Source organism: Tympanuchus pallidicinctus, unplaced genomic scaffold (genome assembly GCF_026119805.1).
Source record: "Tympanuchus pallidicinctus isolate F22 unplaced genomic scaffold, pur_lepc_1.0 scaffold21, whole genome shotgun sequence".
Lineage (NCBI taxonomy): Eukaryota > Metazoa > Chordata > Aves > Galliformes > Phasianidae > Tympanuchus > Tympanuchus pallidicinctus.
In genome coordinates this window covers 2,712,682-2,732,560 of record NW_026294733.1, presented here as the reverse complement: position 1 = coordinate 2,732,560, position 19,879 = coordinate 2,712,682, and the positions used below count along the sequence as shown (strand labels likewise).

General features: G+C 39.5%; 1 protein-coding gene across 10 annotated transcripts in view; it reads left to right on the top strand.

Moving 5' to 3' along the window:
* EBF1 (EBF transcription factor 1) overlaps nucleotides 1-19,879 on the top strand; it is a 266,492-nt gene that overhangs the window by 214,030 nt on the left and 32,583 nt on the right. The gene's annotated exons all lie outside the window — the stretch shown is intronic.

The window sequence follows — 19,879 nt, the reverse complement described above, 5'->3', positions numbered from 1 at the left end:
AGGTAGATCTCTGACTGGTTTCACCACTCCAAAAAAAAAAAAATTCTCCCCAAAGTTCTTCAGCATGTTGAGCACAGCTACTGGAAATAACAGTTACATTGTTGTTCCTAAAAATAAGTCTTCGAGTAGCCCTCATATTGAAAAACAGTAATATTTCCCCTGCCTGTTTTTAATTCTGCTGTGCTTTTGTTTCCCTTAAATCTGCATTGAAGACTGCTTGTCATTTATTTAAAAGGAAAAGAGTTTAGTTTGCCCGTTTGCCTTTGGTTGTGCTTTCCCTCAATGGTTCTGTCAGTTTGGGCTCTGTTATTGATAGAGGGGCTCTCAGGGCTGGGTGTAAGTCTGGTGGGTCAGGGACTGAAACAAGAACCTGTGCTAAGTGTCTTTTGTTCTGGAATGAAGAATTTAATTCAGACCTCCCAAAGACAAAGCCAGTAGGCATGTGGTTTCTTCTTTGCGTTCATCTTTGCATCACTCACACATCCTGTTCAAAAGACAAATGAATCTGATTTATAAGGGAAGGGGGGGATATGACGCCCTCCCCTCTCCAGTTTTCCCCCTCAGACTTCTTGTCACATGCTGACTAGAGTTGGGAAATAAGGGTATTTTTGAGGACTGAGAATTTGTTTTCTGGCAGTGAGTTTCCTTGTAGTGCTTTGCTCCTCATGAATCTTTGCACACATCTTAGCTGGGGTGGTCTGTTTGCAGGAAGACTTAGAGAGTTCTATGGAAAGTGGAGTTTATATGTGTCTTTGCCTGGAAAAAGGGATGTAAAACTTACTGACGGTTATTAGAAACTGAAAATACTTGTGACTCAAAACCAGCTAATGCACAGGTGAGGTAATGCCTGTCTGTACATAGGCTATAAAATGCAGAATTGGAAGTGTGTAACAATCTACTTTTTGTGCTCTGTCTTAAAGCAAAACATTAGTCAGACAAAAATATTTGATCAATACTTTCAGTTAGCAACTTAATTGGAGAGTAATGTCTCTTTGGACAGTTGCTGGGGGGGAATGACTTGTTATGAATTATATTTTTCAGAGGAACGTGGTTTACAGGGCATGGTGCTGATGGGTTGTTGGTTGGAAAAGATCGCTACGATAATTTAGTCCAACCTTAATGATTCTGTGATTCTTCCCACTGGATTACGGATACCCACGTGCAAAGGAGATGGTGGACTTGCTCCTTGGGATACCTGAGATGCTGTGTGTAATCAGATGAAATGTATGTGAGCAGGAATCTATACAATTTAAAGCAGAAAACCCCAGGATTTTTTTTCCCCTTTAAACATTTTATTCATGTGTTACAAAACATTGAATGAAGATTATTCTACCCCCCACTGTTCTGTCTTGTAATTCTGCAGTAAGTGTGAATGTAGCAGTTATAGCTGATATGTAGGGAGCAGCCAATATGCTGTGCTGTGGCCAGGAGCAGCCAGGCAGATTGCATGCATTTCTGCAGAATTCCTCTGACTTCAGTGGGAATCTGCATTATCCTTTTGTGTTACATAATTGCGGTCCTTGGGATCGCTTAAAATTATCATTGCTTTCTGTGCAGCCCCTTAATACTTACCCTACGTGTTCTATGGGATAATGTACACAATTTTACAATAACTATGTAATTAACTCACTTTGCTGCTCCCCTCTCCAGGGAAACTCATGCTTCTATTAATGCTATTAGGAAGGTCCTATGCATAGAACAAAGAAAGTGGTGCAGCAGATGAGTTAACATGATTTGATTTGCAGATGCTTTAAACACTTAGCAGGAGACAGCTACGGAAGCTAATTAAATCACTCTAAGGTGCACAGGATTATCTGCTTTGTAAGAAACAATTTCAGTGAATTATGGTCGCCCTTTAGCTGAGGGAAAGTAAAAAAGCATATTTGTTTGGAATTAAATTTCCCACACCATGTGCCCATCAGACCTCTCTTTCCTCACTACTCCTAAAATAGGGGTCTTTTGTGGGGAATATTTTCTAGGAACTTGAGTTTGGGTTCTGTAAGAGTGGCGCTGCTTCCAACTTTCTTTCGTGAAATTTTTCCGACCTGGCTATTGATTAGAACCTGTCTTTAGGCAGTGTCTTGAGTAAAAAAAAATTGTGTTGGTACATTCACTACCTCTCAGATACTGCATCTTATTTAGTGTACCGGAATTCCCAGTTTAAAGTAATCACAAAATTTATGGAGAAACGGATAAAAAAGGTTGTAAAATATCGATTTGGGGAAAATAATAACACAACTCATCTATAATAAGAAGAAAAATGAAGCAATAATTCAGAGGTATTGAGCGACTTGCTGCTGGAAGTATTGATCCGATGCTTTAGTGTGCAACATCACACCTAACATTGCAATGGCAGAGCAGCACTGCATTCCCCTGCTCGTTATTTCACTATTGCCTTGTTACATGGATCCTGCAGAGCCAGGATTGCCAGCAGGGAATGAGAGGAGCCCCCAGAATAACCACAAATCTGTAACATCTTTGTGTCGCAGCATCCTGCTGTAACGACATGCAGACATTGTCCTCTCATGCCTGTCTTACCTCATGGCAGTCCTGTGGCGTGGCTTTGCTGGAGTTTTATGCTCTTGATCTCTTTGCTCTATCTCGTGTATTGCCTGTGCTCTGTATAACTGGGACCTCTGTGCTATCTTTTTTGATTGCACACGATCAGAAATGATGTGCTGAGGAAACACGCTTTTCTTAAATATTGACTTTCAGGATCTGTGTATAAACATTCCAAATGATATTGCAGTGCTTCCTTACTGTGGCAATAAGCAAACATTGAAAAAAGGTCAGCAAAGGTCAGTGGAATTGTAGAATGAACACTCCAATGTTTCCACAGCATTAAACTCCACCGTGCAGCGTTGCCTTTCTGTTTATCTGGTCACATCTGCTGAGGTATTACGCTTGATGGTATGGCATAAATAATTTAGCAGCAAGATTTTTAAAAGGAGGACTGATAAAATGTATCTATGAGGGGAGGGGAAAAAAAATTAGAAGTTGTGTAAGGTAAAATAATAGTTCACTCCTGGAACAGGGCAGTGTTTTAGCTCTCTTAAGGCAGACGTGCTTCCTGTTCTGAAGAAGCAGCTGTGTGAGCGCCTGCAGACTTGCTGCATCCCTGCAGTCATTACTGAGAAACATGAACTGCTCAGGTGAGTGAGCTCTGACCAGGTCAGACCTCCTGCAGATTTCAGTGCACATCGATGAGTTGTATTGGCGCTGGATCCGTTCTGCTGGGCGTGCAGGGTTTGTCCTCTTCACCCCCTTAATCCACTTGGAGGTGGGGGAGTGAAATGGACGCTTCTGGCCAGGGGGAAGGGAGGGAAAAATGAAAGGATGAAAATAATCTGTGGCTGATTTAGAGGCTGAAGCAAAATTGCTCTCTGTAAGACCCTGCAGTAAGAAAGACTCTTGAACCATCAGTACCAAAGCAAGTACAGGTCACCATGGCCACAGCATCACACCACACACCACTCTGGCACAGTTCTTCCTCTATCAGTGTGTGTTTCTATGGGCATTGAGGGCTGAGGAACAAGCTGCAGCCCTGGGAGGTTACAGTCTTTTCATTTGCATGCTTGCAGGCCTACGCTGGCTCAGGAAGGAGAAAGCATGCAGTTGTTTTTGTAACCTGAATAACATTTCTAGTCTAGAAATCCCAAAGGAAAAATCATTGTCAAGTTGGCAGGTTACGATGGCATGATGATAAATGAGTGAGGTGTGTGTTCTGGCTCTGTGGGGACATGCAGGATGAAGAAAGCCCTCTTCTTTTAAGCTCTTTGCATCTACAGTCAGGAAGGGACAATTACAATCTGAAGATGTGCCCTTGCTGAGTGCTATCCTCTGGAAAGAGCTATGGCCATGCATTTCTACCCCCTGAAAGAATTATTTTCTTGAGAGTCTCGTGAACTAGCATCCCTTTAAGCCATGGCAATGCTTGTGTATCTTTCTGCCTTCACTGATTACAGCCACAGGACAGACAAAACTGTGTTATGGCTAACACAGGAAATGATTATGACACAGGGTGTCAATAGAACAGTTATGAAGTTTCACTGCTGCATACATGCTTTTTTTTTTTTTTTTTTTTTTTTAGAAAACAGTTTGAGACTTTAACTGTTGGCCAATTGGAGATTTCTTATGAAAAAAATTTCCTAGTGATTTTTGCAATAAGGTTTACAGCAGGATAAAATTAGACACTGTTTTTTTTCTCAGACTTCTGCAGTAATTCCCCAATTTTTATCATGCTAGATTTGGTGAATTCAATTTTTATGGAAGTTTTTTCTTATTTCAAAGTACCAGTTACAATGCAAGACTTTTTTTTTTTCTCCAAGGAAATACGGTTTTTATTTTATTTGCTGCTTCTTTACAGAAGTTCCACACTTTGCCAACCTTTTCAAAATTTTGTGGAATCAGGTCCTATGAATTGTGATACCCATGTTCCTTACAGTTCATCTCAACTGCCTTAATGATCATAGCGCATTAAGGTTGGAAAACACCACTAAGATCATTTAGTCCAAAAAGTTTAATGGAGTTCCTTTTTTTTTTTTTTTTCTTTTTTAATTTGTTCTCCACCAACCCATCCCTGTAGCCTTGCTGGCTCACGGGCTTAGTGGGACTTGGGTTGTCTCCCTGCCCATCCTGAGCTCAGCCGCTCACTCCTGTACTGGCAGCACTGGCAGGATTCCCTCTGAACATCTGCTTTATGCTGCTGTTACCTGCACCAGGGCATCTTCTGTCTTGTCTATAACCTCTGTTGGACCATTGTTGCTGAAGGAAAGCTGGGCAGCATTTAATTTGATTTAGGCTCTTAATGTATGTGTTGTAATTATAGGTATGGGTAAAGTAGGTAAAACCACATGCTAATTCAAGTCCCATGTACCTCTTGGGCAAAATAAATATTGGCTCTATCTTTTGTTGGCTGTTTTTTTTTTTGTTTGTTTGTTTGTTTTTCCCCTATTGTTTTCTTAGTTCCCTTTAGGTGTTTATCCAGGCTTTTTTAATATGGTCTGAATTGGGATACTTTACACAGTACTTTGGCAATCGCTGGTAGCTTCTGAGAGAGGAAGAGAGATATGTACACAGCATTTTTTTTTATTAGAAGATTTCCTGTAACGTGTGTATGCAGCTTGATTTCTTTTAAGCTCTGATTTGGTAAAACAGAAGGAAAAAGGTTAGAGCAACTGTATTACCTTGTTAAATTGATCAGAGCATATTTAGATAAAGAACTGCAGTGTGCTTTTCTCAGTGCGTTGTACAGTTGCCTTTTTTCAGTCATCTTTTCTGCACTTTCTACACTGTTACTCTGATAATGCTGAAGGACAAAGAATTAACTTGTCTCCATAATCCACTCCAAAGACCATCCCATCTCTCTCTATTTTCTCGTTAAAAACAAATTGTGTGCAATTTGTTGGAAATTGAAACCACGTTTTTCACTTGACTTTCCAAAATTAAAATTTATGAGGAAAAAGGAGCAATAAAGCAGTTACAGTCTGGTCATCTATAATTATCTCTGTGGTTGAAGTAGTTCCACATTTAAGGAGAGTGACACCAAAAGTTTATCATGCTTGTGTCATTATCAGAAATTTCACTTCTCTTTTATTATTTCAGGCCACGAGAACTACTGAAACTGATGTTGTATCGTATTGGTGAAAAAAGAATTAGATGATCTATAAAAACAAGATTTTATTCTGAGAAACATGCAGCAATACTTATCTCCTTTATTTACTCATTTTAGAATATCAGTTTTACAATAAATTTAACAAATTACTCTCCTTAAGCAGAATTCATTGTGAAAAAGTTTTATTTTCCTCTAGATCTATTTCTTTGTACGTGTTTCGCGTTATTCTTTTCCTTTCGCTGTTGCATTTCCCCTCTGGTACGTTGCTGGCTCTCTGAGAACAATGGCAGTGACAGTCCAGCGCCAGAAATCTCGACTGCTCTGGTTCTAGAATGTTTGTGGCACTTGCTTTAGTTTTCTCATTTTGCCTTTTTTTGTCTCTGGATTAAAATCGAGCCAAATGATGGATGCTCGTTACAATCAATTGTTTCAGACAAGCCACCAAAAGTATTGTAGGATTCATTTACATTTAATCAAATTACACTTTATTTGCAATTCAGGGAAATGAGAACTCTGCAGTAAATCAAATATTTCCTCTCCAAGGGCCCCATTCAGCAGAAAATACCCAGTCTTTCAAACTGCTGCCTCAATGTATGTAGCAAAGCTTCCAGCGGGAGGAGAGCTTGTGCTAACAAACTGCCTATTGCTGTGGCTTTTCATCATTTTTTCAAGGTTGTGGACACCTAAATGTTGTCCAGTAGAAATGCAGATCCGTGAGCAATGGATTGCTCAGCGCAGTTCATCTTGTCAACAACAGACTTGTATCTCTCCTAATTTCCTTTCATGGACCACCAAGAAACTCTTGCAGAAGTTCTGAGGCCCTGAGGGTTTGTACACAACTGATCTTTCCATTGCAGATCGTGTTATTTTAACATGAAATTGGCGATGGTCACCAAATGTCATTTTTCTGAGCTATTATGTGTCACCAGAAGACTTCAAATGAAGGGTGTTAATGTATTTTAAAACTTTAAATAGAGTGAATTCTACCTGAAGGCACTCATACAGTGTTGGGTGGATTCTCCTTTGCCTCTTAAGGTGAAGATAGAATGCATGATTTGCTTTTGAATGGGAGGAAATCTTGACCCCTTTTCCATGCATTTTACTACAGAAAACTTGTATCCAGAAGGCAACTCTTTTAGCCTTGCTCATCACAGCACAGAGTAACAGAATTTTGAATCTTTTTCCCTGTGATTGTTCCTGTTGTTACTCAGTTAAAACTGAAAATTTCCAAGTAGGCATTTGTAACTAAATTTTACTGCGCTGGGGCTGCTTGTTCTCCAACTCTGAAATGGAGACACAGTGAAGGACTAGTACAAGGGATGTGTCATGCCAAATAATCTGGAAAGAGCTCTGATACTAAGGCAAAACTATTTCTGGGGGGTTAGTTCTTTTTTTTTTCTTTTTTTTTTTTTTTTTTTAATGGAATTAGAATTGCATCTTTTCTGCTGGAGTAATGCCCTGCAACTTAGAGGCACCACCATCGTAATCTGATTGAAATACTGAGGTTTTAATGCTTAAAAAAAATTTGGACCTGATCATGTACAGTGTTCTATAATCCAGTGGGATTAAAGAGCCTAAGTGATAATAAATAATATTTTGCATGCTTAGCAGTTAAATTTAATAAATATCCAACTTGAGCACTTCTTCAAGAGCTTTTGAAACTGAATTCTCTCGTCTGAGACTTGTGCCAGCCTTTGGTGGGTCTCTGTCCATCATACATGATTAGCTGAAGTAAGATGAACATGGCCTGTGAAATAGTATGATAGGCCACAGTCCAACAAACGTAAAAACCAAGTTGGATTAGTCCCTTCTGTCCCTTTCTACTCATTTCATCTCTGAGTATCTGAATCTGGAAAAAGAATTTTTATCTACTTTAGTTCAAGGGGTGCAGGAAAGGATGTACTTGCTTTTCTCTTCTGTGTGTTTCAGTACATGTTTTATTTTATACTTGTGACAAACTTACAATGCAACAGTTTTTGAAGGGCTCTCTGCTGTCATGCTGCTGGTGTGGGCAGATTGCAGGGGGAAAGGGAAGGAACAAGAATGACAGGTCTGGGTCGTCTTGAATTGAGCAGCATAATCCCGTGGGAATTTGTTGCCTCTTTTCTCTTGCTCACTCACTTTTGTTTCATGTGACAAAGTTTGGTAGAAAAATGTGACATTATATTTTCCCTTTCTATGTGGAGAAAGCATCTACCAGTTTGCAAGTCCACATTTAAGTATATCATTGCTGTGTCTTTCCCAGTTTTGGCTAGGATGTATCTGCTCCATCACTAATCTACCACTTGCTACAGATCAGAGAAAGGGTCATATTTCTGAGCCTCTGTACACATGCATGTATAGCTCATTCAGAGCCATGTCTATGAGATACAGGTAACACACTTTAGGTCACACAACCACTTGTGCACACATGAAGCTACATTTTTTTTTTTTCAGGGAAGATTGTTAGGTCGTCTTTAAGTGAAGTTGAAAAAATACCCCAACTTTTTAGGACAATTAACTCTGCAAGCTTGTTAGTGTTTAATTTGACACCTACAACTTAGATTCATTTTGGATGAGTACTTTTGCCATTGAACATGCATCATGTGCTCAGTAAGAGGGGAGACCTCAAAGGATGGAAAGCTCAATAGCAACCAAATAAGCAGACTCCACTGGTGGGAATCTCTTTTCTGAAATGGCATCTCCATGGTCCATACACAGAACTACCCCCAGCCTCTGCAAGGATAGGCACTGCCAGCCCAGTGACATTCAAGTAAGTCACTTTTCAGTTCAGTGCTGAAGTGTTTTTTTTCTGAATTTCTTTCCTGTGTGAAGCCGGTTTCTGATGGCTTTGTGTCTTCTTTGCACAGCAGCAAATTGCACTCTGTGCCAAAATAGAGGTGCATCTTCTATGTGTCCAAAGCTGGAAGACTGCATTAGTGCGTTGCTCTGCACAGACTAATTAGCTCTGGCAGCCAGGTGCTTAATACTTTGCTCACTTGGGGCTTTAGTGAGTTTGTTTGTTTTAGTGCATTGCGTACTGCTGATGGACCCAGAAGTATATTTGTATGTATTGCTTACTGCCCGGAAAGCTACAAATCAGTCACTGATAATCATGCCACTTCCAGCAAGGTTAATGTTAAATTATTCCTTTTAGACGAACGATTTGCAATTTGCAAAATGAAGTTATAGCATTCAAATACTCTTTTTCACGTGACACTTGCAGCATCTTTGTGTTTGTCACCTGGTGACTCTGTTTGTGTCGGTATTGGACTTTTAAGGCGTATTTGTATGACATACATTGGTAGCAACTTATAAAAACAAGGATAATTTCCATGAAATCCTCTTGAAGCAAGTTATTTCTATACAGTAATCCATTGTAGTGGGTTTGGGTTTTGTTTTGAATCAAATGGAAGTTAGTTTTTTACACAAGGAAATGGGCAATACCATGGCACTGTGGAAGTGTTTCACTGATAACTTCAGAGTTGAAATCTGATTTTTCCTATAGGCTGCCAATGATGCAAAGAAAAGGAAGGCATAAAAAGGCATTAATGCATGATTTTAAACCTGTGTGGTCATTCCTGCTCACTGATGCTATCATTACCTCTTCTACATTAACTCAGCAGTGAGCACCAAAGGTCAGCTCACTCTCCTGTAAATGAAACTTCATGAGTGTGATAACAGGGTGCTTAGTTTCAGCTGGGTTCCCCACTTGCCCACAGCCTTTCACTTCATTTTTTTTTTAATATACAAACTACTGGCTTTATAGGTGAACAGCTGCACCTGGGATATTTTAACTTACATTCTCGTCTTCGAAGGTTTACCAAGCGCATTCTAGGTGGGAAATTGTGATGTCAGGAGAGGGGCAGCATGAGAAGAGAGTGAAATAGGCAATTATTTTTACTTCTTTTTCTCTTGCACCTGTGAGGCTCTGGATTCCAGATCAGCAATCTCTCTGTAGACAGGTTTGGAGTCTCCTTAACTAGTATTTGGGGGCAGATGTGCAGAATTTGTTGTCTCTGTAATTGACTCGCAAGGTGATCTAGCGCTGACAATCTAGCATAGGTCTGCTCAGCCCCAGAGCTCTCATTTGGTCGTGAGCCCCTGAAGCTCCAGCTCATGGCCTGCAGCGCTGCCCCTCCTCTGCCGAGCTCACATCCCCCTGAGCACAGTGGAGGAGCAGACTTGCCAGCCCCGCTGCTGCGCAAATGGGGCACTAATGGTTTGCGGATCTGTAGATGGTTAACTGATCTGTGCATTCAATTAAGATGAGTTTCTCAGTTAACAGGCACCCTGGGAAGAAATGAGTTGCTTTCGTTTCTGGGATTATGAGCAGTTAATGAAGAAAACATATCAGAATTCTGGCTGTGTTGCATGAGATAACCCTAAAAATGCAGCACGGATTTTTCAACTTACTCGTCCAGCAAAACCCTTGCCAAGTGAGAGGGAGAAATCGATGCGTGCCTGAGTTTTCTTGCAGACAGTCTCACAGGGCTGAATGCAAAGTAGTGTTGCATACAGAGTTGAATTTTACTTTATGCTTGTCTTGAGGTCTATCGCTTTGCTTGCGACTTGCCTATTTAAAATTATAATTCAAACCATCATTTAAATAATATTTACCATATTCATTTTGTCAGACTTACAGTGTGAGCAGAACATCCGAGAAAGATGGATGTATCCGACTGGAGGTGGAGGCTCTGCTATCTGATGTGTGCATGTAAAATACAAGCTAAGACACAACCACTAAAAATCAGTGTATTTTCAGAAGATTTGACAAAATGGTGCTGCTTTACACTAGTTGAGGATCTTGGACAAAGTGAATATGAGATGAGTTTGTGCTGAGCCTTGGTGACTAATACATTTAGGAGAAACAAGGAAAATATAAAGATTTTACACTGGTATTCTGTGGATCTTGCTGAAAAATTGAAAGGATGTTCATAGGAATGGAATTTTATTTTAGAGTTTCCCTTTGTACTGCAGGCTTCCAGAAGGATGTAAAAGTGTTAGCAAAAGCAGTGAATGGCAGTACATGAGGGAGAAAAGTCAGGAAGGTTTGCTTTCACCTGGGATCATCAGCTGTCCATGCTGTTTGCTAGCAGAGACAGGTTGTTTGGAATAACACTGTACAGCCGAACCTGCTGTTGCCAGAGCAAATAGCCTGTGTAAAAGGAATCCTTCTACTAAATTTGCAGCCCTCATTTGCAGTCTGTGCTGTTCATTAAGGGACTGAACTGAAGTTTTGGCACCTGTAAATGAGGAAGGAGGTCTGGGCTCTATGGAAAATATAGTGCTGCTCTGAGAAAGGCTGCTGGAAAAGGAGAAGCATTATCAGAGATGGGTTTTTTTTTTTTCAAAGCCTGGAGGACGGGGCAGACTGAGAAGCCCACTTGTTTGAGTTTAACCTCAGAAGATTGCTGACAGGCAAAAGAAAAAAAAAAAGAAAGCAGTGTGGATTTGGTTCAGGCACTACACCGAGTACACCTGCCTCTTCAGTTAGGAATTACTGAAGATATTTTGCTTTCAGTGTTGTATTGATCAGGATCATTGCAGTCATTTCAGGTCAGGGGAAAAAAAAAAGTTAGAATTATTGTTGCAAGTCTGCTCTAACCTTGCCATTTGTAGATGTGTCATGTCGCATTACACCTTGCTTGTTTGCTGACCTGCTCATCAGCTCACCTGGCGTAATTTCTTTCAGTTATATTACTTCTCCAAATGGATAATTTTCTTCTGACCACCACTCAGTATGCCATCTGAATAAACTCAACCAGGCATGTAAGCTACCACCCACAGGAAAAAAAAAGAAAAGAAAATCATGGTTTGTTGTCCTTTGCAAATGACCTGGGAAAGCAGTTAAGGGGCATTTAATTTGGTCTGGAGGTATGGCTAGTCAGTGCATGTAAGGCAAAAGCAATAATACATCTCTAAACTAGCTTGAATGAGGCTTCTTTAACTACTGAGCCTAACTCTGAAATCTCCCCTGCTGTGAGCCGTAAGTTGCTTGTAGACTTGTTCTAGAGAGTAATAAGTATTGTTGTTTAGCAATTGTGTTGTTGAAATTCAGCTCCACTATGTCTGACAGTATTTATCTAAAATACTTTCCCTGGTGCGTGCTCAAGTTCCAGTAAACCGTGTCTTATTGTGCGACCTTTTCATTTTCCAGTGAAAAGGGATCAGCTCGTCAGATAAAAGCTACAAGCCGGAGTACAGGAAAAATGCGTGCTCAGAAAATCCGAGCATGATTGAAAACAAGATGTGTTAAATCAATGCAGTTTATCGCCTGCCTATTCCTGGCAATTGCTGTTCTAAGCTCATTCTGAGCACACGCTAGATGATAAAAGTATAGTGTCACAGTGCTCACTGGGGTGTGAGGGCAGGGAAACATGTTTATCAGACAGACTGGTATGATTTTTTTTTTTTATCCTTGATAACAGTTATTGTCAAAATTTTTGTGGAAAAAAACCAACAGCCAGAACACTTACAGAAGCAGGTGATATCACTGCTCCTAAAACCAGCGTGCTGAGACCTCTCCAATTACACATTCCTGTTTAAATGTGACAAAATAGCAAACAAAAAGCCCATTTTAATTTTAAACAATTTGCTGCATCACCAAGGATACAGCCAAAATGGTCCTTTTGCTGATGAGTGAGTTGCCTTATTGTTACTCCATGTGGACAACTCAGAGCCAATGTTCAGGAACAAAGATGTCCAAAAACTCTAGTTTTCTCAAGGCATATGAGCTTAGTTGAAGAGGGATTCAAGATTGAAATCAAACTTCACAGGAGGTCAGTCCCTTCTGAATGCCATGCTCTCTACACCTAGGCACAGTTCTCCTTTTTTGTGATTCAGGTCTAGCTGTTCTTTTCCCCTGATGCCATTTGCAGAGACTTTGGAGGCAATAGCTGCTGTTTGTCCAATTTCCTCTATTGAAGATTCTTTCTGCTCTGACTGTAGTGCACTTGAAGTCTAAAATTTTGAGAAACAGCCAAATTTAGGCTAAGGTGCTTTATAATAGGAATGCCTTTGGTGCTCAAGCAGGACACTGAATCTTTCATTTTTACATACCCTGGTATTTTTTTTTTAAATAAGTTGAAAAGAAGATGAGAAATAGGAGGGTTAAAAGAAAGAAGAGACTTTTCAAAAGAGGTACTTCTGCATACCAACATGTTGCAACAGTGGTTTTCAGTAATGTCAGCCTCAAAGGAGTTTGTGAAAGATAGTGAAAAGAAACAACTTAGATGAAATTGTTAAAGGCGTCTGCGTGTACATTGTGGAATGTGAGGAGCTCATGCAAAGGGAAAATGTTGAGAATAAGCATATTAAGAAATGAAAGAAAAGGTTACACAAAGTGACATTTTAGCATTTCCTATGGTACATCTCTGCATCTGTTTCTGAGCCAACAGTTTAAAAATAAATGCAGTGTCTATTTTTTAAATGCTTTTAAGTAGACCTAAATATAGACCTTATAGCTAACCTTTGTCACTCATTATTTTAAATGTTGGCCTCTATGCATTTTTGTTAAACTTTGTGTGTAGGTACACATTTATTTAAAAGAAGCTGTTATCCATTGAGATCTAGCAGGAAATTTTTTGCTGCGTGCTCACGCATTACCAGAATGTGCCTGACCCACAGGAAAATACTCACATGTAGAAGTTTTTGGTAATGACTGCTAAAGATGCATCAATTAACCCAGGAGACTAGACGAAGTATTCAACATGCATTAACTTCCTTCTGGCCTTCTGTATGCATATCCTCAGTGAATTCTAGCAGCCTGCTCTGACATTGGTATGCTTAAATTCCACTACCTGAAACTGGATTTTGTTTCATACTCCCACAAGTCCAAATTTTCTCCATTATACAAGAGGTCACTGCAGTCAGAGGCAGAAGAAACTGTGAAGCTCACAACTTTTTTTTTTTCCATAGCCAGGCTGCAAGTATCTAAGAGTGAGCAGTCAGAGTTGATGTGTTTAGAGAAACCAACGCACGACCCAATTGCTGGACTGATCCAGTAATTGCATACCATAACTTTCATTTATAAAAAAGAATTGGGCTCAAGACAGGCATTTCATGCACCTTCAGCACCCCCACTGGCTGCAAACCATAGGCCGGGTGGGCAGGGAATGGCTCTCTGGTTCTTAGTTGCTGGAGAAAAATTATCACGAGGAAAATATCACGCTGTCTATCATGTTTGTAATAACTCTGATGAACACAGTAGTGCTGCTTCAAATGCTGGCCTATTGCATCTCTAGTTCGAGTAAAGAGCAGTCACTGGGAAAACTCAAGAAATCTGGGTGTCAGGCTGTTTATTTGACTCGGCTCTGCATTTTTCTTATTGCTTGGTATACATACGTGGTGTCTGTTTGGATGTGACATGGCAATAAAGCCATTTTCATATTGAAAACTACATTTTCAATATTGCTATCTCTATTTCCATTAAAAAAATGTGAGATGGTGCCACTCTTTGATTTTAAAAATGGAAGTTCAGTGCACAAAAATATGTTTAAGTGAGGGAGTACAGAGACCAGAAAAGCAAGGAAATTCTGAGTGAGCACTAGAAGGGCCTTTCTAGCTCCAGCCTTTCAGTGCAGGCTGGCTGTCCCACCCGCTTCCGTTTTCCATTGCTTGCGGGAATAAACACTCCAGGGAAAGGCAGTGGAAAGGAAACTTTATAAAAAGCAAGACGAATTCACAGCAGCAACAAATAGCTCAAATGCTTGCATGTTTTCATTTAACAATCTTTAATTAGCAAAGGAACAGTCTTTGCAGGGAGACTTGCAAAACAGCCTTTTTTTCATTTGATGATGGGGTTTTGCGGAGCTTTTTTTCTTGCTGTCTTTGTAAGGCAGGCAGAAGAGACGACTGAGTGTAAGAGTTGTTGGGTTAGGTTTGCTTACAGTGTGCCCTGTCCAGATCTTGAAACGAAGAGAGATTATGGTAGAGGTCAAAATCTGACTTGCTGGAGTAGACTCTGTGTGTCCAGAAGTCCTCAGCTGCCCTTGATTTTCTTCCAATTTCTTGTTCTCTGTGCCTACAAGTGTTTGGCCCACTGCAGTTACAGGTTACACACGTTAAATCTGTTTCCAGCCTTCATTGCTATGACTGTGCTGCAGCTTTTTTGATGGAGTTCTTTTTAGTCTGTTACGGCTATGAGGTGTTGAGATGCATCAACGTATGTGCCTTGAACATTGCATCAACTTCTATCTATGTACTGGTGAAGATTTCCTCATCAGGTGGGAACAAAAAAGGTGTGTTGAAGACCCCAAAGCCCCTCACTTTTCACTCTGTACTTAAGGACTAGTTCTCCAATTCTGTCATAGGGCCAAATTTGAAGAAAATGAATTTTTGTACCAACATAGAGTCTAAAAAATCTTCTTTCATACTGCTGTTTTAGCGTGAAACCATTACAGCCCTACTCTTTTGCAGGTCATTCTTACCTCCTTCAAGCTGTGCACTGTGGTACCTCTGTCTTCCCAAGAAAACCAGCAGCTCTGGTGCACCACAGGAGCAAGCGGTGTGGGACATTTGATTCCTACACGTAGCCCTTTCCTGGGAGTTTCACATAAATCAGTCAGGATCAGATTTCTCATCTGGAATAGGGACTGACAAACCTGTGGACACAAGGCCAACTGGTTTGTAACCTTCAATCTTCGCTGTTATTTGAGCCCTGGAGTCCCTTCTCTCTTCTTGCAGCCTTTTTGCTGGAAAAGCAAGTGGGAAGTTCATGGGTCTCAGAGCTGCTTTCTCATTGGTTTGGGGTCAAACAGAATGCAGAAGAAACAAGGGCTGAAAAATAAAAAGAATAAATGAAACCATGAATGCATGGGAAACAAATTAACTGGATATGGTTTATGTTCTGAAATATTTCCATAATGCTTCTATGTAGCGTGTGTTTATTTTTCTTTGAATAATAATGTTAAAATGTGTCTAATTCAATTATTCTCTGCCTTCACTGAATGAGTTTTCCTCGGTGAAGAGTTCTCCTACACTACCCCAAGCTACGAATTCCATATGATATTTGAACAGGTCCTTTTAATTGCTGATATTAAGTGTCGATCATTCTGCTGTAAGTTGGCAGCGTGGCCAGAGAAAGAAATTCCTCTCTCAGATACATCAGACAGTCATTCAATTAACAACCAAAGCTTTATTGACACAGTAGGAATTCATTATGTGAAATATTAAAAAAAGGCCTCCACTGACTAGCTTAAAAAAAAAAAAGGGAGTGTTGAATTATCTACACGTAGTTATTAAAATTATCCGTGCAGAATTTGAAATCATAGTTACAGTGCAGATGTCTTTCTCAAAGGTATAAGCAGTGTTTCTGTTGAAAAATAAGATGGACTTCGAAAAGGTGAATATAATGTATGCATCCTTATTTCCATAGACATTGTGTGTTTTCTTGATTAAAAGCCTTAGATGTGAGGAGTTATGGCTTTAGACTTGCTGCATAAAAAGCTTCATGGCTTGTTCTGTTAGAGTCTAATTTGAAAGAAAGTTCTTCCTCAAGGGTTTAAGAAGTAATTCATAAAATGGTAAGAATAATAAATATTGTGCCTTAACTCATACTCTAGGATAGATAGACAGATTCTGTACACCTGGGTGTAATTTTAGCTAATTCACACAAGAGACAGGCTGAAAGTTTATTGTTTGGAGGGAGAAAAATGGCTTAAATCTTGTATTTGCAAAAATGATTATATTAGCTTAAATGAAAATGCTACCCTATTAATGGCTTCAATAAGCTTTGCATTTGGAAAGGTATTTTAATAAAAAGTTACCTGAAGTTTACTGCAACTTAAAATATGTAAGTGAAGGAGAAGTACTTACTTTGATTTATATGTCTTTTGGAGGTGTAATTATTGGCTTTTTACTCACCTATGTAAAACAATGTACTTTTGTAAATGGATTTCTGGCCACTTTACTCTTCTTTTTTTTTTTTATTCCACATAAAAAGTAAGCACTGTCAATCAAAGAATTTTAAGGTTTATTTCCTCTTTAGAAATGATTGATAGCCTTTTAGATTTACAAGTTGACAAGTTAAAGGGTTCTATTGGTATAATTATGTACTAAATTCACAGTCTTTCAATTTAAATGTCCTTTTAAAACCACGAGATTATCATACTTGTATTTTGAAAAGTGGGCCAGTCAGTTTGGGTTGGTATACAAATTGCTTCCATTAGCCTTGGGACCTATTTGAATTTAATACACCTTTTTAAAGTTAGTAGTACTTTCAATAGTACTTTTAAAATTTAGGGTAGTGGGAATGCATTTTAAGTACAGTATGTGTTAGCTTGTTTTTAATGTATGGATGTCAAGAACACAAATAGAGAATTTGTATTCCTTATTGATTCCTTTTTTCTAATCAAGGAAAAAAATGTTCTTTGAATTAGAGCCCTAGGAAGCCAGCCTTGCACTCAGGGGGACAGAGGCAAAACCTTGCATGAACCTGCTGCCTCACTGAGAGCTGCAGTGCCTGGAGACCAGAATGTAGTTTTTTTTCCTTTGGAGATAATGACGTAGGAACTGGTGTGACCTCAGTGCAGAATTTGGGGTTAAATATTTATACAAGAATCTTTCTCTGAGATATGACTAATTACATTTGTCTTGGGATAAGGAACGGAGGGTTGATGCCATGCAATCTTCTGTTCAGGCAGCTAAGGATTTCTTTTATAAATGTATTCTTTTCAAAATCTAAGATTGAAAGGGTTGAATGGTTAGAGACTAATGAGTGATCTTTGACAACTGCTGTTTTGGACTCCTGCAAACTGCAGCCTTCCAAACGCACACCTTCCCCACAAAGTCCACCAAGCTGAAGCTATGTGAAGCAGAAAGTATTCAGTGCCTCCAGAGAGTGCGTGATGCCTTGTGAGGTTGGACCATAAAATTAACATTTTTTTGGTCATTTAGTTCAGAAAATACTCACAGGAAATACTCTGTGGATTTCAAATGTGTTGAATGTGTGGGAAGATATGAGAAAATGACTGCTGCCTCCTGGGGGATTTCAGAACTGGCCTCCATTTATAATATTGCAAAATTTAGTAACTACTTTCCCAAAGGATGTAAGGGGAAAGTGGCCATAAACTAGATTGCATTAAGGAAGAAACACGTATGACAGAACCATGCAAAAATCTTCTAGCTTTCAGAGGATGCTTTGAAAGTAATGCCTCCTATTTCTTTCCATGGACAAAGAGCACAATAACACTATTTGATAATGCAAATTCTCAGCTACAGAATACTGTTTTTCAACACAGTCATCTTTGTTAGCTATTCATATTCCCTGGACTGAGCAAGAGGCTGCATGCTGCACTCATAGCAACCTACACCAGCAGAAGTAATCACGGTCACTGTTGCTACTGCTGTAACACACCACCCAGTCACTGCCTCACCGTGCTCACACCCACTGTTTGGTCTCCATAAAAATTCAGCAAACGTTGGTGAATGTCAGTGGGTGCATGGTGGAATTCAGTGATGCACCTTTGCTTCTTACACACTTCCATGTCAGATGCCGTTGTGCCAGTCTGCCCTTCTGCTGCCATCTCTCTCACGTGGAAACAGAACGTAACAGAATAATGGCAGGAAGGTTCAGGCTCTACTGCTGTGCCATCAACATCCATCTCTCCCCTTGTGGGCCATCATCATAAAATAGGAGCTTTTGGAGCAGAGCTCATATGTAAATTAGAAGAACTAGCCAGCTATCTGAAGAAGGGAAATCTCACAATCAGGGGAAAAGCTTCATTCTCACAATTTCCATATGAGGACTTTAATATAAAAGCAGAAAAGCGGACATTTCCAATTAAAGGAAATGCATTAAAAAAATGAGGAAACTAAAGAAATATCAGGATCTTTGGGGCAATATAACTTCTGACAGTAGATCCGAAATTAACATCCTGAAAGACTTCTAGTCTGGTATCTCCATAATGCCATAAGAGTCATTTCAGTATATTTTCAATATATTTTCTTGTGTTAGAGAAATGCTGAGTTTCTGCTTCTACTGTGTGTGTGCAGAACTCTCACTCTTTACCCAGAGCCCACAGTGGTTTGAAAATAATAAAAATGAAACAATTTCTTTGGAAGCTGGACTGTTTTGTGAGATTGTTTATGAAACATGACTTAATCGAAAACAAGTCAGGGATGGGATATTACTTTTGTGACAACAGTATGGTCTGACTAACAATTTTTCATGTTAAGAATATGAAAAAATGGGCTTTTCTCTTAAAATGTGGGCATTTGGACAAATTGTGTCACGGTAGATGAGACTGATGAAGCTGTGTAACTCATTGTAGAAAAAGCTGCATTGAGCCATATAAGAGTGCTTACTACAAGTGAGGCTGGGAGATGCACTTTGATGCTAAATCTTTTTTCATGAATCAGATGGCATCATTCAAGTTCCATGAAGAAGTTCATAAAAAAAACATGGCATAAGGTGCAAGATGTATTTGTAATTTCATAGGCAGAACTTGTGCAAAAAAATTATTTTTTTTTGCAATAAATTAAGACCAAATATGACCCCAAAATGAAAGACAACCTGCTCCCCTTCCCTCCCCCCCCACCCCCAAAAAACCTCTTTCTCCCCACTAAAAAAAAAAAAAAACCTAAAAATTGAAAATATCATAGTGGGAAGAAGAACTCACATTTTTTTTCTCACTGAATTTAAAAAAAAATTGCTAACAAATTGCTGTGGAAACTTTTGTTGTCTTTGTTGGCATGGGAGGGTCGTGATGCACTGTTCAGAAATGCTTGAAGATGCTTGACTTTTGTTCTTGTTCTCCAAAGCACTTAGGAAATTTTCAGCATGTGTTGAAGTCTCTCTAACATCTGAGTTTTAAAGCGATCGTATGACTGGAAATACAGCTAGGAGGTCATTCAATGCAGTCTCCCGTAATTACAGGCAATCATACAAAAAACATAATATGCTCAAATTTGCTTTGCTGAAAGCAAATGAGTTTAAGTACGGGCTTACAGATAAGCATGTGCTTAAAGGCTTGGCACAATCACAGCTATGATTAAAGCAGGCAAGCTTTCTCCTGAAGATTCAAGTGTTTTACCTCCACTCTCTCTCTCCTCAGGTTTACCTCTGTTTTACTGGTCAAGGGCTGGGAAAAATGAACTAAAACCACAGATGAATTTTTAAAAATCATTAGAACTTTCGGAACGGTTAAATGCTGACTGAGGCCTGAGCTGGGCTATTGAATGCAGTAGCAGATATGTCTTTACTTCATTTCAATGGGTGAAAAATAAAGCCTCTGCCATGACAAATGTCTGTAGTTCACAACAGAATTGTATAGGATCATTTCA